We start from the raw sequence: 22692 nt of genomic DNA on the forward strand, positions 1-22692 counted from the left end.
ATTTAGAACAGGGCAGCGGAAAAAAATGTGGGAGTGGTTTGCTGTTCTCTCACCACATTTTCTCCAACATTCTGGAGAGGCTGCTTTGTTAATTTTTGAGAGTACATTTGGTGTAATAAAAAATCTAGTGTATATTTTCCATGCGAATTCTCTCCAAAATTTTGAATTTGTTGTTTTATGGATTTCTCTGCAAATCTGTTTCCAAACTTCGATCGTTTGATCTCCTATTTCAATGTTCCATTTCAGTTGTATACTGTCCTCCGCGTTATTGTTGTTCTGAAGAATTTTGTACATTTTTGACAGAGTATTTTTGGATGTTGTCTTATGGTTTTTGATCAAGAAAGTTATTAACGGGTGCATTTCTTTACTTGCTTGTGTTCTTAAGAATGTTGATAGATATGTCCTTACTTGAAAATACTTGTAAAAATTCCTTTGTGGTATATTATATTGAGATTTTAATGATTGGAATGAGTTTATTGTATTGTTTGTCAGCATTTGTACAAATGTTTTTAATCCTTTGGCTGCCCATTCTTGCAATATATTGTCTGTTTTATTTGGTTCAAATTGTGGGTCATATGCCATTTCTCTAAAATAAACTAGATCTTTATTTATTTTCTGCTGTTTACATACCTTTCCCCATATTTCTAATGTATTATCTACCCATGTGTTTTCACCTTTAATTTGTAAGAAGTCTTTTTTATCCATATAGGCTAACGTCTTTATTGATATTGATATAGATTCTTTCTCAATCTCTATCCATTTTGCTTCTGCTTTGTCATTTGTCCATGTCATTATTGTGTTTATTTGTGTTGCATTGTAGTAGTTCTGTAAGTTCGGAACATCTAAGCCTCCACATTCCTTTGTTTTAGTTAATTTGATTAATTTTATTCTTCTTCTTTTGTAATTCCATATGAAGTTTGTTATTAAGCCGTTCCACCGTTTGAAGGATGTTACAGGAATTTTAATTGGTAATGTCTGAAATAGGAAGAGGAATTGTGGGAGAATCATCATTTTAATTGTATCTATTCTGCAGAAAAGAGATTCTGGTATTGTTTTCCAAGTATTCAATTGACGTTTTATCTTGTCTTCCAGTACATCATAGTTGGCCTTGTACATTTTATTCAAATCTTTGTGAATGAAAATACCTAAATATTTTATCTTGTCTTGGTTCCATTTTAATTTGAAATTATTTTTCACTGTCTGTGTTAATTCATTGCCAATTGTAATAGATTCACATTTTGTTTCATTTATTTTATATCCTGAAAGTTCGCTATATTCTTTTATAGTTTCTTTTAAGGCCGGCAGTGAGATTTCTGGTGACGTTATATACATGATAACATCATCAGCATACATTGCTAATTTATGTTCTTCATGTCCTATTTTTACTCCTTTAATGCGATTTTCCTGTCTCACTGCTTCAGCTAAGCTTTCCATACACATAGCGAAGATTGAGCCAGAGAGTGGGTCTCCCTGTCTAGTACCTTTGTGTATATTTAAACGCCTTGATAGAGTACCATTGACCTTCACTTGCGCTACTGGATTTTTATACATTAATTTTAGCCACTGAATAAATTTTGGATCAAAACCAAAGGCTTTCGCTGTATTAAAAATGTATGGCCAAAGGACTCTATCAAAAGCCTTTTCCGCATCTATCGTTAGTAGATGTAAGTCCTTTTTATTTTTTTGTGAATACTCCATTATATTTAGTGTGCGTCTTATATTGTCCGCTAAGTACCTATTAGGGACAAATCCACATTGGTCTCTGTTAATTATATTTTCCATTGTTTCTTTTAACCTCTCAGCTATTATTGAGGATATTATTTTTTGATCAGTATTTAATAACGCTATCGGCCTGTAAGATGCGCATTCAGTTGGATCTTTACCTTCTTTAGGGATAACTGTTATTACGGATGAGTTCCACGTTGGTGCCCAGTTGTTTGACTCTAACGCAACATTATATACATTGTGTAGGATTGGTATTAATATATCTCGAAACTCTTGATAAAATTCATTAGTGTAGCCATCGTCCCCTGGGGTCTTACCTTTTTTAAGTTTTTTTATTTGTTTAGCTATTTCCTCTGTCGTTATTGGTTTTGTTAATGCTATATTTTGCTGGGGGGTTACCTGTTTAAGTTTGAGATTTCTTAAGTAGGTCTCTATTGTTGGATCTCCTTTTCCTGATTCGTCTTTGTATAGGTTTTCATAAAATTTTGCAAATGTCTCTGCTATCTCCTCTTTCTCTGTTATTAATGTATTATTCTCATTCTTTAATTTAGTAATGTGCGATCTATTGGTTTGCTTCTTCAATTTATATGCTAGGATTTTAATCGAATTCGGTCCTCCATCGTAGTGTCTTTGTTTTGTAAATGTGAGTATTCTCTCTATTTCTTCTGTCAATAATTTATTTAACTCTGCATGTTTCTGCTTTAATTTAATCATGCTATCGGAGCTGGGATTAAGTTTATGTTTGTCTTCAAGAAATTTTACTTGTGTTTCAAGTTCCTTTTTGAGCTGTTCCTGTCTTCTTTTCTTTGCTGATGCATATGCTATTATTTCTCCCCTTAATACCGCTTTTGCTCCTTCCCATACCATTATCTTATTTACCTCTCCTGTATCGTTTAGTTCAAAATACTGTTGTAAGCTTTTATTTATTTTCTCTTTAAATGTAGGATCTTGTAGGAGTGAATTATTCATTCGCCATAACTGTTTCCCTTTTTTTTATGTTTAACAACACCTTTAGAGTCACGGTTGCGTGGTCTGATAATGTTCTTGTCCCAATTGTGCATTGTTTAAGGGTGTGGAAATATCTTTTTTAAACATAAAGAAGTAATCTAGTCTACTATGGGTGGAAAATCTACCAGAGTAATATGTATAGTCTTTAGTTGTGGGATGGAGACATTTTCTTTTCTGAGACACATTGTACCTCATCCACTCCTTTCTTCTCTCTCCTTTTGGTATCTTTATCCTCCTCCTCCTTTTTTTTCTTTTTTATTCTTCTCTTTTTTTGTCTTTCTTAGTCTTGTGTATCCTTCTCTTTTTTTAGTCTTTCGTGTAGCCGCCCCGTACAGGAAGTGATGTCACAACTCGCTGACATATCACACTGACATCACTCCCTGTACAGAAGGAAGGTTACAGAAGGAAGGTTACAGAAGGAAGGAAGGAAAGAAGGAAGGAAGGTCACTCAAGTGACAAGGTTTTTCAGGGTAAATGCGACCTTCGGTCGCAACTAATACCTGTCCAGGTGGAGACCTGTGCTTGGAAGAGCAATGCTTCTAGTCTATCCATGTGTAACTCTGAAAGAGTACAAATGTAACCTGTTAGATTTGTACACTTCCAGAGTTTTTTTTGTTTGTTTTTCTTTTACTTTGCAGAGCTTCCATCACAGGGAAGGACTTGTGCTGTAATAACAACACGTTGCCCGGAACAGAATTTGTGTCTGAGCTGTAAAAAATGGCGAGGGAGGAAAAGGAATCTAAGCTGAGGAGGAAGACAGTATTTCTCCGCTGCTCTAATCAGTGTGGCAACGCTCGGCCCTGCAGAGTTTAAAATAGTAAATCCACCCAAAGACAGTTCAAGGGCTGAATACTAGCCATGCATGGCTTTCCCTGCAGTTGTGTCGTGTGTGTGTGTGTGTGTGTGTGTGTGTGTGTGTGTGTGTGTGTGTGTGTGTGTGTGTGTCTGTGTGTGTGTGTGTGTGTGTGTGTGTGTGTGTGTGTGTGTGTGTGTGTGTGTGTCTGTGTCTGTGTCTGTGTGTGTGTGTGTGTGTGTGTGTGTGTGTGAGTGTGTGTGTGTGTGTGTGTGTGTGTGTGTGTGTGTGTGCGCGTGCGTGCGTGCGTGCGTGTGTGTGTGTGTGTGTGTGTGTGTGTACAGTATGTGTGTGTGTGTGTGTGTGTGTGTGTGTGTGTGTGTGTGTCTGTGTGTGTGTGTGTCTGTCTGTCTGTCTGTCTGTCTGTCTGTCTGTCTGTCTGTCTGTCTGTCTGTCTGTCTGTCTGTCTGTCTGTCTGTGTCTGTGTGTCTGTGTGTGTGTGTGTGTGTGTGTGTGTGTGTGTGTGTGTGTGTGTGTGCGTGCGTGTGCATGTGCGTGTGTGTGTTAGGGATGGGACAATATGAAAATGTCATATCACGATTATTGCGACAAAAGAAATCGCGATTTACGATATTATCACGATAATCAAAACCCATTATCCTGGTGCCGAACATTTTTTTTACATTATTATTCTTTGGCATAGACATTTGATAGAGAGTGAAAAAAAGTATCAAGTACGTATATTATAAGTACCTTTTACCAATTATAGAGGGTTTAAGTGGCACCGGATGCAGCTCGCAGTGCATGACGGAGGACGATATCACGAGAAATTAAATCTCCACGATACGATTATCGCAAGTGTTTTTTATCACGATAAACGATAATATTGCGTATCGTCCCATCCCTAGTGTGTGTGTGTGTGTGTGTGTGCGCGTGTGTGTGTGTGTGACGTGTGTGCGTGCGTGCGTGCGTGCGTGCGTGTGTATGTGCGTGTGTGCGTGTGTGTGTGTGTGTGTGTGTGTGTGTGTGTGTGTGTGTGTGTGTTGTTTTCCCTCAAAGGCACAGACCTCATTTATGGGATGTTTATTGTTTTTAAATGACATATTAGAAGCATGCCAAGTGACATCCACATACAATTGTGTTGTGTATTGTGTAATTTGCTACACAGTATCTTATGACAGGTGAGTGCCTATAGCCTATAATGACAATACAAATGTACCATTCTTATGTATAGCCCAAACGCTGTTGTAATGCTTGCATTCATCGCGACACAAGAAAATCAAGCAAGTAAATACTGTAAGTGAAGTGTTTCGGGAACCTCATGAATCTATTACAGTTAATGAACAAAGACAAAATGTGCTCTCATGTTATTCTCAACCTCAACAGTTGGTATGGTATGGTATGGTATGGTATGGTATGGGTTTATTGCTTAGTCCCCGAAGGGAAACATGTTTGCCACCAGAGCGAATACAATACACAAAATCAATGACAACATATAACAAACATACAAATAACAACAAGTAACAATAACAGACTCTACACATGAGTTACCTTTCCTATAATCAAAATATATCCAAGGAATAAAAAAGGAAAAAAAAGTCATTATCAGCATGTTCATATTCCTTTCATTATCATACATTTAGCCAAAACAATCTGCTGCATAGCGGATACAGACAGGGCTGTGATGATTTTTACTTTACTGGAGTATTCCCAATTCTAATTCTATAGCCTACTTTTACTTCTACTCCATTACATCTCAGAGGCAAATATTATACTTTTACTCCACTACTATGGGGCAGCAGTGGCTCAGGGGTAGAGAAACCGTCATTATAACACAGAGGGTTCCCAGTTCGATCCCGGGCTCCCCCAGAGTTAGTGTGGAAGAGTCCTTGAGCAAGACTCTGAACCCCTAGTTGCTCCCGGTGAGCAGGTTGGTGCCTTGCATGGTTTCCTCCGCCATAGGTGTATGAATGTGTCTGTGAATGTGTGAATGTGATGCACAATCTGTGTAAAGCGCCGTGGCGCTATATAAACGCACCATTTAACACTACAATTATGTACAAACTTTAGTCACAAGTTACTTTGTAATTGTGATTGTTGTTATAGATTTTGTTATATTATGTTACGACCCTTAAGCTCTTTGCACACAGGCGCGTTTATCCGTACGGATAAAACGGACAATTTCACTTTTTAAAAAGAAAACAATGATTCTCTACGACCTCATGCACACCGGATCCGAATTGGCCGTGCAAAAGGAGTGATGAGACAAGACGCACAAATCGAACTGGGTTCGATCGAGAAAAAAACGCACAGCGGCAGCCACTCGTCGCACGGCTAATTCGGAGCCGGTGTGCATGAGGTCGTAGAGAATCATTGTTTTCTTTTCAAAAAATCATATTGTCCGTTTTATCCGTGCGGTTAAACGCGCATGTGTGCAAAGGGCTTTAGTCTTGGGGTATGGACAACTGAACTGTTAAACTGAACATGTATTTGTTACAGACAAAACAAAACTAATCTAAGTAACACAGACCTAAACCTGATCAATACCAATTCAAACGCTGGATAATCACAACTCAGGAATCAAGGTCTCAACAGAGTAGTCTCTCAAAGCTTTCCCAGAGGCAGGTTATGAAACACGGTCTCTTCCAAAGGCTTCCAAAGACACGTGGTGAAGGTATGGAGGTTTTATTTGACTGCTCTCTGGTTTGGGGTGAGAGGACAGGACAGAGGAAGTGATTCTCTGCTGCCGAAGCTGACAGTCATCTGATCCAGTGGTCCTCAACCTTTTCAGGCTGTGACCCCCAAAATAATCATATTTTAACTGTGGACCCCCCACCCTGATGAGCACTAAGAGTTGGGACATTACATTTTGAGTAACACGGTTCTGTTGTGAAAATAGCCGATCTACATGCTCACAACGCCTTGCAACGCGAGGCGTTGTGAGCATGTAGATCGGCTATTATCACAATTTCTGCCTCTAATATTTGTCAATTTGGCCAATGTTTAATTTTGTTATTTTAGAGGTATTAAAAAGTCCTTAAATTGTCACTATAGAAATGTGCATATTCCCTCTATACACTTAAACTGTGTTGGTTTGTTTACTGGCTATTTAAACATAGTCGATCTACAAGCTCACAACGTGCGGCACTTGTAACAGTAATCATTTCTTGCAGTATTGATACTTTTACTTAAGTAACAAAAGTGCGTACTTTCCCCCACCGCTGGCGGATACAGACAGGCTGCGAGACATATTATTTTGGGCCCCAAGACAAGTATTGGAGAGTTGGAGGGGGCGGGGGGGGGGGGGGGGGGGGGGCGGGGGCAAGCTGTGGGTCAGGGGTTGCGAGTCTTAAAATGTACAATGGAGTCTTTAACGCCAGGCCATATTTTAACTGGGGACCCCCACACACTACGAGCACTAAGAATAACATTTTGTACAACACAGTCCTAATGTGAAAATAGCAGATCTACATGTTGCGAGGCGTTGTGGGCATGTAGATCTGCTATTTTCACAATTCCTGCCTCTAATATTTGACAATTTGGTCAATGTTTAATTTGTCATTTTAGAGGTATTAAAAAGTCCTTAAATTGTCACTTCAGAAATGTGCAGATACCCTCTATACACTTAAACTTTATGTTGTCTGTTTACTGTTGAGTGAGAAAACAATGTTGCACATTAACTCTCTTACTGCCAGATTATTTATTTATTTATTGGGTCTGGCGCCATCAAAAAGCGGCATACCTTTGCAACGTTATAGTAGATTGAGAGACTTTTTTTTCTTTCTTTTTTTTTTGCCTTATATTGCCTGGCAGGCTGCGCTTTCGCAGGCCAGCCAGCAGAGGGGGGCGTAATGCCATTAATGTGAATGTGGCCGCTTCCTCTTGCCATACAATGGGAAGACACATTGCACACAAAGCCCCAGGGCCTGAGATAATCAACACGGAAGCAAAATGGTCTCCGTTGAAGTAAACGCATAATGGATTTTTAAGAACATCACTGCTCGCGATGTGATTACAGTACACGGCGGCACGACCCCTCATCAGCTTACAGTCATCAGACGAGGTAAACGAACGAGCGCCGTATTGGCGCGCCTCACTCGTTAAAATTGGGGCGAACAGGAACGTTCAAAGCAGAATAAGAGTTAAGTTAATCATCCGGGGACCCCCCCAAAATAATTTGGCAACCCCCCTAGGGGTCCCGACTCACAGGTTGAGAACCACTGCTCCAAAAACTCTCTTGATTCATCATACGGATTGTTCAAATCACAATATAACTGCAGTCACCTGCATGTAATCCTCTGGTCCTCTAATAGTGGACTATACTTGGTCCCCATCCTTTTCTCCCTCTACACCAAATCTCTTCACGATAAATAGCTGATCTAAAAGCTCACGATGCCTCGCTGCTTTTTGCTGAATCTTCTACCTCAGAATATAGGGTCGGTACTAATAGGGTTCAAGTGGTCAAGCCTCCTTTAGTGGGAAACGCTCATCGATATCGTATCGCCTACGGCCAACGACATCTTCCCTCATTCCTGCTTCTCGTCCTCGTGCCTGCACAGGGGCGTCAATTGGGTATGGCAGGGGTATGCAGCTGCCATACCCTGGGTCCAGGGGGGGAAATAAAAGTTTTGTCTATCTGCGCTGGTTATTATTATGTTGTTAAATTACAGTAAAATAACTACAAATGCAAAATGTAACAAAATGGTCTTCTCCCCATCTTGACAAAATGGTATATTCCCAGGTTCCGCAGGTCAGCCGCACAGGTGCAATGCGTTATTGTTAATTGTGGCCCGTTTTACTACATGCCACGTTTAGCTGCACTTGAACAACCGTTCCAGGCTGCCATATCCAGCCCAAGAAACCGTAGAAACCTGTGTAAAAAACAGACAAAATTCGTTTTTTTCAGACATTGTGAAAATAGCCGACCTACTGCGAGGCGTTGTGAGCATGTAGATCTGCTATTTTCACAATATAACCGTGTTATCCAAAATGTAATGCCTCTTATCCATGAGGACTCCCATCTTTGCCATACCCTAGCTTTTGCTGAACTGACACCACTGTGCCCCTCTGCCCAACGCATCTTCCATTAAACTATTTGACACATGATCCGAACGCTCTCTACACCCCACCCCCCCCCCCCCCCCCCCCCCCCGAGCTCATTCCCCACCATAGCCCAACTCTGGCCGCTAATAGCGTAAAAATGATGATATTAAGTCAGAGACCCAGTCCTTCCTCAACACCCCCCACCCCCACCCCCCCCACACAGTCAGTTCAGAAAAAGCTAAGGTATGGCAACATGACTGGTGTCGCGCGCGTGCAAGACACCAGTCATGTTGCCATACCTTAGCAACAACAGGCATGATACATTTATTTTAAGAAGTACTATTTTTCCACACGTTTAGACGGTTTCTTGGGCTGGATATGGCAGCCTGGAACGGTTGTTCAAGTGCAGCTAAACTTGGCATGTTAGTAAACGTGACACAATTAACAACAATGCATTGCACCTGTGCAGCTGACCTGCAGAACCTGGGAATATAACATTCTGTCAAGATGGGGGAGAATGCAAGTGTGAAGAATATAATTATAATACCTTGTTAAAGTGACCATTTTGTAACATTTTGCATTTGTAGTTATTTTATTTTACTTCATTTAACAACATAGTAACCAGCACAGATAGACAAAGAGACATTCGTGGATTTATATTTAAAAGTAACTTTTATTTTCCCCCCTGGACAGGGTAGGCGTGGGCATATGGAAAAATACAATATCACAATATTTTCCCAAGCTGTATCACGATACACGATTTTATCACGATTCTTTTTCATGTTGGTTTTTATGGTTATTTTTCAAGTTACTTGACAAAGTGGGTTCCTTTTGGGAGGTCTAAATTGAACTTTACAAGTATGTAACAAGTATGTATGTGACAGTATACAAATGAAACCAAATGGACCCTTAGGGGTCCATTTGGTTTCATTTGTATACTGTCAGAGTTAAGTGGAGACCTTGACATTTTAAAGTTTGAGAACTTCTGATTTAGACCAAAATGCAGGTTTAAATTGAATTCTGCAATGAATCTCTGTATTAACGATTAAACCGGATTTTTTACAAGGCTCCCTCAATTGTATCACGATATATACGATACCTCTGAAAAGGCATATCATGGAGACATTGTATCGCCTCAACGATAATTATCACCATATCGCCCACCCCTAACCCAGGGTATGGCAACTGCATACCCCTGCCATACCCAATTGACGCCCCTGCCCCCCACACACACCCACCCACCCACCCACCCACCTCCAGGCCAACACTCAGACACCAGATAAGCAGACAGGCAGAAAGAGCCAATCTATCCCAATGGCCAGTTGAATGATGGACAGTAATTAAAAGTTAGCTAATAACCTCTTCACACCTGACATTTCAACAGGGAGGTCCTGGACACCATTATCTACATATAGATTAACCCATTCAGAACGGGGTACACATTATTGTGTGTCATTATTTTATGCTTTAACTATTGAAAAATAGCAGATATACAAGCTCACAGCGCGGCACCGAGTGCCGCGCTGCGAGCTTGTAGATCTGCTATTTTTGAAAAATCGTGAAATTAGAATTTTACCCGATTCTATAAGTGTCTTTTGAATCCTTCTAAGATTTTTTTGAAAAACCGATGTTTCCATGTCAGCAATCTGGCCAGCCATCGTCAAAGTAAAGGTTCAGTTAGTCTGTTCTTGAGAGACTACTATGTCATGTGGTTCTCAAACCTTTTCATGTGAAGGACCCCCAAAATGATATGTATTTGGCCACAGACCCCCATCTCAAAACATTAGTTCCATGGACCACCCAGAAGCAAAATTTGAGTTACAAATGTTCACTTTAAAAATATTGAAAGATTTGCACACATTTTTCACGACTTTTTCAAAAAGCTTCGCAGCGCGGCACTCGGTGCCAGCGTGTGAGCTTGTATATCTGCTATTTTTCACTGGGTTAAAGCATTCATAATTCTAGGGCCTAAATAGATTAACTAGCGTAATTGGTGGGGGAGATAGGGGGGGGCTAGGAGGAGGAGCGCGAAAAGGAAAAGGGAAGGGGAGAAATAGGGGCCAGGGCCATCACACACCAAACCATTAAGCAGAATGTCTGAGTGACACTCTGATTTTGCTCCTCTCGCTAATGCGACAGGGATTGAGCTGAACTAAAATGCTAAACGAATGAAGCCTATCTCGCTGCGCTTATTACCGGGGCAAACACCCGGCCACGAAAATAGCTTTAATTTCATAGATTAATTGCTTGATGGACGTGACTCGTTAGAGTACACAATGTTCCGAGTGAACGCTGGCAAGGGGAGGGGACTCAGGTGAGGGGAGGGGAGGGGAAGGGAGGGGAAGGAGGGGGGAGGGTGAGGGGAGGGGTGGGGGAGGGGAAGAGAGGACTCAGGAAACGGTTCTGTCAGGCCTTCTGATATCGAACACTGAGTTGTGTAGTATGGTTTTAGCATTTTACTTCCATGTGACTTATAGCCACTTCCAACCTTGGCATCAATATTTGGGGTATATAGAATAAAAAATAGCCAAAAAATACAAGCACATTTTTTCACAGAACCTTTTGGTGAGGTTGTAGATCTGCTATTTCATCAAGATGAAGTATAGGTCTTGTGATGAGAATCAGTCACACTTGATAGATCAGCAGGAATCTGGGGGGATCAGGGAGATGCATGGGGAGAACCGGAAGGTTATCAGTTCTATCCCGGGCTCCCCAGAGTTAAGTGTTGAAGTGTCCTTGAGCAAGACCCTGAACCCCTAATTTCATTTGCATGGTTTACCTGGTTTAGTGTATGAATGTGTGTGTTAATGGGTGAATGCCTTTTTAGGCACAATAAGATTTCTTTATTGCTATTTACAGTAACACTACTAGCCCCCATAAGCCACATCTGCCCACAAAAGAATGGGCTTATTGTCTAAAAGATACATATTTAGCCACTTGTACGCATGGCCCCCAAACACTGAAATTAAAATCGTTAAAATCGCTAAAACGATAGAAAAGCAGTAAATTTAAAACAATTCAAACACTCATCATTTCTTTTCTCTATAATTACAATCTAAAATATAAACCCTTGTTGTAAAAAAAAACAAACTTGTCCTTTAACTCGTGGGAGTGTATGCCTGTGAATAAGGTCTATGTGAAGAAACATTGCTTAATAATAAAAGTGTCCCTATTGTGCAAGTGCAGATGGTGCGCAGGTCATTTTATTTATTGTGTTTATTTTATTAAACTCTGAGAGTGTAGAAAATGGACCTGTGTTCAATTAAGGCAGGATTCTCCTGTGTAGATCATATAGTCGTTGTAGTTTTAGTAACATTATCTTGAGAAGAGGCTTAAATGAGAAACACAGCAAGGCTCAGGACATTTTTCATTCACATTAATCAACACCTATTACCATTTTATGTAACATAGCCAGCCTGTACAGGTGGCAGAGCTATAGGTTTCCTCCATGTTTCTATTAAAATATTTATTTCTGACTGTGCAAGTAAAAAAATATTCCACCTCACATCCAAATGTTAGTCCCTCACTCTGCAGAATCCATTGTCAAACATTTTATGTAGAGTTTGAAAAAAATATTGTAGCCTACCACTGGATATGCAGTCCATGTGTTACTAAAAAGTTTCATCATATGTTTAAAAAAAAAAAGGAAGTGTCCCCCAAAAAAATAATTGTCAATTTATAGTTTGGTTCGGTGTTTAACTTTTTTTTCCCCCTCAGAAAGTGTCTGGTACAATTTCCTTTCGCCACGCAGAGTGCTGGTATTCGGGCCATATCCATTACTATTTCTGTACGCATGAAACAATAGGCTTGTGTAACACGATCTCAATAAGGTTTTGTGTTATTGCAAACTATTTGAAAACAAAAGTAGGACTATTGTGAATTGAGAAATTGATACGCCTTCTGTACAAGTGAGCGAGTTATATAGAAGGGACATAGACACAATCAAACAGACACGGTGAACAGTCTGTCTGCACCTCGGATTTCAGCCTTGTCTGTATACTGCCCTTCTCTTCCAGAGGTGTCAATTGGGTATGGCTAGGTATGGCAGCTGCCATACCTTGGCTACAGGGGAAAAAATAAAATGTACATCTTAAAATAAATTCATCATGCTTGTTGCTAAGGTATATGGCAACACGACTGGTGTCTTGCACGCGCAACCTTCGCATGCGTGCAAGACACCAGTCATGTTGCCATACCTTAGCTTTTGCTGAACTGACGCCACTGTTCTCTTCCCTTCCATCCAACTGTCACATCACATGCACAAATACTTTAGCCAGAGTATTTTTTTTTACAACACAATAGTGAATACTGAAAAGTAATGAAAACATCTGATAAAACAGTAGGGTTTGTTTCCTTCAGAATTGTTGCCATGTCTCCTGTTATGTGACCAGTGGTGGGAAAAGTACTCACATCTTTTACTTAAGTAAAAGTATATACGGAGTACGGACACTGACTGGATACATTTCACCAAAGAGCTCTCCCTTCCATCGTAAATCTTCTAAAACCACCTTTAATCAAATCTGTCCTTCAAAGGCAGATAAGTCCTCCATTTTCTCCTTTATTTCCTCCGTCAGTTCCCTTTCTCTACACCCTTCTGAATGGCAGTATGTTTAATGGTAAGTTGAGTAAAACACAAGAGTTTATGCACAGATATGAGACATTTGGAGGTTAATGGATGAGCGCTTTTGTTGTTTGAAGTTATTTCCAATTTACACAAGATAGCTGAAGATGTGACCTTTGGAGCAAACCTGCCTGTATGTTTTTTTTTTAATTAAAAGCACCACTGATTGAGGGGTGCACAAGTTGTTTTGAAATGGATGTGTAGGAGCCATAAACGGGTCACAAAGGCCCCTTTGAGGATGAAATCCCTCAAAGAAAGTTTTTTTCATTTATTTTGTATTTTGTTTTAATGAATTCTCTCTGTGCCTTCAGAAACTTTCGCTAAAAAACCTCAGGACCAAGTCCAAAAAGTTTAGTGTGTGCAAATGAAGCCCACGTTAGAGCAATCACATATTTGGCTTCCTCTAATTATAAGTGTTAACACATTGCAGTGGAGAGCCAGTCACACGTTTTGGTTCAGCCAAGGGGGACTGGGAGACATACACTTCTACACTGTACCCTTCCTTCTCCAACAGCAATGATTTGCTAGGGTATATTATAGACCATAACATATTTCACAGAGGAAAGGTGGCAATAGGCTCTATGCATATACGCCATTTTGTTCTACTTCCGGGTGTCTTTCGACTTCCTTCACAGGTGTTACTGATGATACTAATCAAGGCTCTGTTTGATTTATTGCACAGTGGGTCTTGTAGCAGAGTGTTTCCAGTGAGCCAACATGCACAATATCAGCACCCTGACTCTGTTTGACCAGAATGGAACAGACCCTTCATTAGTATCATCGGTAACACCTGTGAAGGAAGTTGAAAGACACCCGGAAGTAGAACAAAATGGCGTATATGCATAGAGCCTATTGTCAAAGAAAATTAACTGATAAGCTTGTGGGGAAGACTTGGGTTACATGACATGAATCCTTCAGACAAAGAACCATGAGTCATCTTTATGGTTTCCAAGACATGACATTTACAGTACAGACCTGACCGTTTGAACACTGAATATTTGAGTGTATGTATATTTATTGTTAAAACTTTAGACTGGTATATATATATATTTGAATTGATGAGGTCACACAAGGTATAGCCGTTCAAACACATTTCAAACTGCAGATTGTTTGGCTTCATATAGAAGAAACAGCATTTTTATAGTCAGCTAAATTATGGTGTAGTTAAATGTCGCCAAAGTCTTTAAATTGCATCACAGTGTTTAAAATGCCTCAACCACTTAAGCCTTGTTCTCATTAGTCCATACCACGGTGTCGCATCAAAACTGCGAGTATGTGAGTAAATAGCCTGCTTGTAGATCTGCTATTTTAGTGTGTTTTCCCCTTTTTGTCGTGTGTGTGCCTTCAATGACGTGCCCAAAAAACAGGGACTCCAGGGTTGGGTTAAGGTGGTCGATAGGACCTGCCATTGATTGAGTCTCCCTCAATAAAACCACACTACTTCACCACTAGATGTCCCTCTTGCTTTAGCAAACGAGGCTCTCCCTGTGCATGTGTGTGTGTGTGTGTGTGTGTGTGTGTGTGTGTGTGTGTGTGTGTGTGTGTGTGTGTGTGTGTGTGTGTGTGTGTGTGTGTGTGTGTGTGTGTGTGTGTGTGTGTGTGTGTAGAGCTCCCACCAGTGTGTATCTCAGCCATCTGTCCATGACTTGTCTCTCCAGACCCAGAGTTCATCCATCATGTCCCGAGGTTCTAGTCTCTCTAAATCCAAGCAAGAAAATATGTCTTCATTCCTCCCGCTCCGTCTCTTGTCTCGGCTCTCTGTATGCGCGTCTCTCACCTCTATCCCCCCCTCACCTCTCTCTCTCTCTCTCTCTCTCTCTCCCTCCGTCTATCTATCCCTCACTCTGTCTCTCTCTCTTACTTTCACTCTCTCTTTCTTGCTCTGTCTCTTTCCTTTCCCCCTGCCTCCGATAAAGGGATCACTTTACTGTTTATACAAGGGGATTGGTGTTGTTAACAGGTGTAGGGTAATGGGATCCCTGCTGGCAGCCCAGCACATAGAGGGGTCGCCCACCCCCCTCCCTCCCTCCACACACACACACACACACACACACACACACACACACACACACACACACACACACACACACACACACACACACACACACACACACCACATCACACTCTCTCTCTCGCACCACAAGCCATACTCATCTGATAGATTGCACCCACACCATTCATCTAAATTATGTCACTGGCAATGAGCTATCAGTTTAATCTGGCCTAAACGAAGTGTTGGGTTTGTTACTGTTGACACTTCCTCAGCACTCGACTACTTTCTCCTGATTACTGTCGGGGGCCTGTATAGGACTGACGGCTGTGGGCCAAGGAAGACGCGGGCCGGGGCCGGGGCCGGGGCCGGGGCCGGGGCCGGGGCCAGGCCGGGCCGGGCCGTGCCGTGCCGTGCCGGGTGCGGCATGCGGGCTGAGGGCTCCCCCTAGCTCTGGCTTCTGACTGACTGCCACACTGCTGCTCGGTGTGTGGCCGAGAAAGCTGCTATCAAGTGAAGAAGAAAATAATCTTTGTTGTGCAGGGGGGGTGGAGTTGAGATTTTTAATTTCTTTTGTCGTTGACAGCCTAATTGTTTCAATTGCCACTTTTTATGTGTGGATGTGTTCATGACGCCAATGGTTGCTCAACCAACATCATGCTGTTCGGTAAATTGAAAAAAGGGGGATAAGTAGAGTTGTAGCCTATATATGGATGTTTTTGGTAACGCAGTAACAAACACACTCTACCGGCCACGGTTTGCATGGTAATGTTGACCCCTGCATGTATATACAGTATATCGTCGTTGTCGGGCGGAAACCTCGTATCTCCAAGTTTCAAATTTGTACATCTTTTTCGCAAAGTAAAGCCCTGCTTCATCATACAAGGCCGTCGCACAAAAGTAGTGAAAACAGCACAACGCCTCGGCGTTGTGTGCTTGTAGATCTCATTTAAATCATTTTTAAAATGATAAATACAAAATGAACGGTTTTGGACAGCGACGACATATCAGTATATATGCTCACAATGCGCTTGTAGATTGGCTATCTGTGCCGCGTGACACCATCGTGTTTGTCTTTCTATTTTTCCACCATTCGCTCAATTTGGATTCTCCGTTTCTTTTCTCTTCCCTTCCAGCCCTTCTCTGAGAGCCTTTCCTCCACCTCACGATGTTTAATTCCTTTTCTCTTGGCGTCCTGCTCAGAAACCCTCACAGCTGCAGAGCAGATGTTGAAATTCTTTCTTTCTTTCTTTCTTTCTTTCTTTCTTACTTGGCAAAGCGAGTTACGCTAAGGTATATGGCAATGATGATCATCTGTGACATCACGGTGCTGACCACCAGTGACCACACAAAAAGGCACGAGAACAAACGGCTACAAACAACAGCGAACACGCAGCCATAAGCACACTGTAAAACCACATGCTGTACGTTCAGTGTAGGTTCTCCAGTCAAGATTCCCCCTTTCGTGTTATTTAATTCAAATCTTGAAATCTACATTTTGTCTGTTTTTTTAGGAATTCCGTATTTGTCCAGGCGAAGACAACTGATGGGGGGGGGGGGTCGCACAAAAAAAGGAAAAAGGGAAGTTCCAAAACGGCAAATGGTGAGCAGTTCCTTCCTCTATAAAATAAAGGAAGAAAAATAAAGAAAAAGTCAAACTCATTCCAGGGATCCCTTTGGTGCAGAGGATACAGTTTGATTCATTGGCCAAATTCCTAAAGCTGATTATTTGACCATTATGCTCATGTGGGTTCATTCATCATGTGTTGCTTGATTATGTGAAGCATGGTCCTCCCTGTGTTTCCTGTCAGGGAAGCTAAAAAACACACCTTCTAGCTTGAACCGTATTAACTAGACAGACAGAGGGGTGAGAAGTGGAAAGGACTCGGGAAAGAAACTGCGGAGAAAATAATTGACTAGTCTGGCTTCTCTGGTTATTTGTGCCTATCTAACGCACAGTTTGCTTGTTACTTGAGATAACCAACCCCATAAATGTTCACCACATTACCTCATTACAGTTGTAAATTGCCCCCCCAAGAAAGAAATCAATTTCTTGGGTATAATAAAGCTGGTAATCATACCTCCCACTGGCTCATTGTTTGAGGTTTTCTTTCCCTTTCAACCACAGGAGCCAGATATAGAGCTGGGGTCGCGACGATAGAAATAATGTGCAATACTTAGCTCGGGTCTAAAATCCCAAACGTTTAAAATTCATATTTTACCCACTACTGCTTGACAGCGAGTTCACAAGACTTACCAAAGAAAGGCCTTTCACAACATTTGCGTCATTCCTTTGATGTCTAGACGATATATGTTTCTCTTTTTTCTCTCTCTCTCTTCTTCTCTCTCTCTCTCTCTCTCCACGCGACTAAAACCCATGCTTCTGATGGTCGAGTATGTCATCTCCTAAGAGAGAGGTACTTGACTGAAGTCACTGTGTTGACAGTACAAAGCATCCCTGCGTTGGTCCATATTCATGAAGGTGTACCTAGTCTAATACTGACACATTTCCTTATGGGAACAAATCACCAGCAGGGGAACGCATGCATGCAGGCGCCTCGGTGGAGACTCTTAACGGTCTCTTAAGCCTTGTGACACACTGCTGATTGGAGACCAGCCGTTTCTGTTGCCCGGAGACATTGAGGGACGTGGGTGGACAAGGGGATGTTTTGTAGAGAGAGAGAGAGAGAGAGGGGCTTGGGACGAGACCCAAGTTTGAAAACGGTACTGCAGCCAGCAGGCTCTCATGCAGGCTGGCTGTGGGTTGGAGAAGGGGGTGGAGGCGTGGAGAGAGACAGATTTGGAGGAATTTGTTGTCTTGACTTCTGTCACCGTTGGTGGCCCACGGGGACAGGAATGCTAAAAGTAGCAAGCTGATAGAGACAGACATACAGACAGACACATAATAGACAGACAGACATACGGACTGGCAAGCAGGCAGACAGACTCAGAGATGGAGAGATGGAGTGATAGGCAGAAAGAAAGAGAGAGAAACAGAGAGTGACACGCAGGCATACACACAGAGCATCTGCTGTTTAACTTTTTTTTTTTTTTTTTTTTTTTTTCAAAAAAATATATTTGGTTCTGATTAACTATTTCTGCAGTGGATATAAATTCCCAATTTATGGCGTGTGAAACAAGTCTCCTCTTGTTTCTGTAATGTTGTGATGAGGTGAGACTTCCTGTTTCACATCATACACACGCACGCACGCACGCACGCACGCACACACACACACACACACACACACACACACACTATGAAGCTTTTTTAATGCCTTCTGAATGTTGCTACGCATCTTGTGCAGCATGGTTTTTGTTTAGATATGCATGCGTGTGTGCATGCGTTAGTTCTGCTCCAGTGGCACTCCGGCGCACACGATTGCCCTGCATTGGTACGCGTGGACACGTCATGTAAATGTCCACTATGGTTCCACTATGGTACGCGTGACCCGTCATGTAAAAAAAAAAAAGGATGGCACTGACTGGAAAAAAAAAGCCCTTCTATTTTTGCAAAAGCAATGCGCGGCCGCTGCTTCTATAAGCGAACGATTCAGCTGTGCGTAGAGCGGCAGTTCATAGGGGTGGAAGAAGAAGAAGAAAAAAAAGGAATGAGTTTATGTGCATCTCCCCCCATCTCTCTTTCTCTCTTTCTTTCTTTCTTTCTTTCTTTCTTTCTTTCTTTCTTTCTCTCTCTCTCCCTCTCTTTCTCTCTCTCTCTCTCTCTCTCTCTCTCTCTCTCTCTCTCTCTCTCTCTCTCTCTCTCTCAACGCAATCTTGTAACGGCCTATAGTATTATTCCTGTACTTCAAGCTTGATGGTTTGATGGAGGGACAATTAAAGCATTTAGGCCTATATACACTGTATTCAGACACTTCACAGATATACAGTAGGCTACTTAAAATTAGAAAAATCCCTTGAGAATTGACCGAGAAATAAGGCTTTGTGCGTCCACCGAGGCGGCGCCAACACCCAGGCAGCATCGGAGCTTCATCCAGTGGTCCCCCGGCCCCGCGGACCACCGCCTGTCACCCCGCCGTTCAGTGGGCACCTGGGCCAGCCTGCCAGGCCCACCGGAGCCCCGGGGAGCCACGGACAGCAACGACGCGCCATTCCCCGCATTAATGATTGAATAATATCCTACAGAACAGATGAAATCACGTAGCTGTAATGTAGGCTATATTGCTGGCTTAATTTGTTAATTATTAGGAGCAATAAATATAGTCTATACGCCTACTTGATTTAACAATAGGCTCAAAAAAGTTGCCAAATTACAATGGGTCACTGTGACATGGCTTATTTAATCTAATCTAATCAAAGCTTTATAGTATGCCTTGGGGTAGCTCACCAGATCTGCAAACTCGCAAGCATGCATGTTGTGTAGTCTGTAGACACACCTCGTTGTGAGCTTGTAGATCGGCAATTTTTCGCAGTTTGGCTGGGGTCTGTCTTGTTATCAAATGATAGCCTATCGTCGGCCCAAAACTGATGGACATGGAATATATAGCTACTGACAAGTCGCACAGTTGTGCACGACGCTGTCTGTCTGTCTGTCTGTCTGTCTGTCTGTCTGTCTGTCTGTCTGTCTGTCTGTCTTTATTTAGATCAGATTGGTCAATGAAATGCACCTATTGTCGCGCTGTTGCATTCAGTCCTATTCCTATATCATTATCATCATCACATAAACAATCCATATGTGTGCGCCTGGCGGCCCATGGGCCTATAAGATAGCCTAATAGGCTCCAATCGCTCCATATACAAGTGCTTAAAAAGGCTTAAATAGGCCTACTTCTAAAATGGACAATTTCTTATATCCCTTTACTCCAGTCCCCTTAATTTATCTGATGAAGGATATTTTGCTGTGGTTTCGTTATTCGTAGGCTATTTATGATCGCAAGCCAAGAAGACAATTAAGGTGGCGTTTCCAAAACGTTTCTGGACACACACGCACACACTGACACACACACGCACGCACACACACGCACATGCACACATTTGCGCTAAGTTATGTAGGCCTATTGCTGCAACCAAATCGCCCCTCTGGAAAAACGAATATACACGTAGGCCTAAATGAACTCTGAGTGGATCGATCGCTCTCTCCCTCTCTCTCTTTCTGTCATTTGTTTCTTTTCCTAAATAAATAAGCAGCAGCAGTTAACGGCTGCATGGCGCTGTCAACTAGGTCGCTTTTGGCTGTATCCATATGAACCTCTCCCTCTGTCGATGAGTAGTTACTGGTAGTCTGGTAACTGTCGTTTCCATTCTGTGTAGAGCAATGGTTGTGCCAAAGTGCACCAAAAAATGAGAGAAAAAGAAAAAAGAATCATGATCATCATAATAACTCATATTTTCGCCGCCTAAAAATAATCACGGCATGCATGCATGTATGCAAGCAAGCATGCGTGATGCCAGATCAATGGTTGTGATGCCTGCTCTGTTTAATTCATTTGATATGTGGGTGGTGCATTGAAAAAGCGCGCAGTCGGGCACAAAATGGGTTGCAGCGGCGGCCTCTCTCTCTCTCTCTCTCTCTCTCTCTCTCTCTCTCTCTCTCTCTCTCTCTCTCTCTCTCTCTGAAACGCAGCTTACTTCTCGTTCATGCGTAATTTGGGGCTCTTGGACAGCTCTCCAAAAACCCATCAACATTCAGAAGGCCTTTTCTCAAATTCTCAATGAATGTCTGTTTTACTAATTTCTAATTCTCTCCCACCGTCCCCGTCCCCTGTGACCCAACACACACTGTGCGCACATCTACCACATAACGGTATTCGAAACTAAGTTATGATGCCAGACAGAAAACATCCAACAGCAGCTTTCATCCCAGAGGGACACTTTACTTATATGCTTTTTATACATTGTATTATCTTATATCGTTTTGTCTACGCACTAAATTAGAAACCAAATTAAACAAAGTCCAGGCTTAAGATGTGATCTTTCACAGCTGAACTGGCATATTTCTTTCAAAGTATAGACATGAGATTTACTCCACGGTAAAACAAAAAAACAATGGAATTATGAATGATTATTAACATAAAAATGTAGGTATAACAACGGTATAGGCCTACTGATGCACAATGTTGGTCCCAATTCAAGTTTTCAAATGTATATAATCAACAGTGCACCCCAGCAAAATTGCGGCGCTTATCGCGGTCGGAAACGGGCGATCAAAAAATAAAACCAGCGGCGTTAAACCCTGCAATAAACCAGACAAATTATATAGAGCCTATACTTAGTTTAGCAAGATATTAATGTATATTCAACGTCTCTCTCTATCTTAACCTGGCTGTCTCTCCTCTCGCCCTCCCTCTCTGCTCTATCAATCTCTCCTCGCAGCCCAGGCTTTCGCTGCGCGTAAAACGTCTCCATTTGCCACGATTTGGCCTGCAATATTCTATTTTAGGCATAGCCTATAGGATACATACAATATTTCTCCTCACTCCAGTGGCACTTTCCTTTTATCTGACTCTGTGAGCAAGAGAGAGAGATAGCCTGATCAAGTGGGAAATCAAGTGAGAAAAAGAGAGCGAAAGCGAACAAGATTAAGAACGACAGAGAGAAAGAAACAAACCCACAGCTTGTTCGTGGGATGTTTAAATTCCCTATACTTGGCAGTTATGCGTGAGGAATCTATGAATGAAATCTCAACTTTTTTAGCGCAGGGCAACCACGGAGGTGTAACGAGCGCGACAAGTGGTCACAGGCTCGCAGCTGTTTCGTTTTACTGTGGATTGGAGCACTGGGCATTGCCTCATCATGACAATTTAACAAATTAGACAAATAACACACTATTTAACAGCAATATTAGCCTACTAGTGATCTGTCCGCTGGACCGCTGCGTAATAATGCCCTGATCTTTCTCCATTCTCCAGCTCTCCTCATGAAATACATGGCTGCAGTAGCCTTACATTAAGAGGCCTATAATGTAGGCCTAGTATTGGAAGCTAATAATTAAAACAGCGGCGAGACTAGGAGGAGAACCACGTATCTGTCTGTCTACACCCCCCCCCCCTCCTCTCTCCTCTCTCTCCCTTTCTATCTCTCTCCGCTCCTCGCTCCGTGCGTATCATCCATTTGAAACACACACAGAGAGAGAGAGAGAGAGAGAGAGAGAGAGAGAGAGAGAGAGAGAGCCTTTCATACACAGCGAGCAAAACGATCTCTCTCTCTCTCTCTCTCTCTCTCTCTCTCTCTCTCTCTCTCTCTCTCTCTCTCTCTCTCTCTCTGGAGAGTCCCAAAAATCCAGCGCTGGGCGCAAGGCCGCGCCGGGAGGCCGCACCGCCGCAGGGCGCTCGCTCCGGCGAATAATCCAATCAGACAGCAAGCAGCTGAAATTAAATAAAATACATTTATAAATAAATGATAAGATCACAAGAGACCAAGATGACTACATTCTACGTTGGCCATTGGGTATATATTGCTAACAGTTAAAGGCTAGGAGGCTGTAGGCCTACTCACCGATCTTATAAATTGTGACGAAGAAAAGGCCGCTGCTCAGAGCTGAAATTAATAACTAAA

The sequence above is a fragment of the Nannobrachium achirus genome (assembly GCF_963921795.1).
Source record: "Nannobrachium achirus genome assembly, chromosome: 12".
Taxonomy (NCBI): Eukaryota; Metazoa; Chordata; class Actinopteri; order Myctophiformes; family Myctophidae; genus Nannobrachium; species Nannobrachium achirus.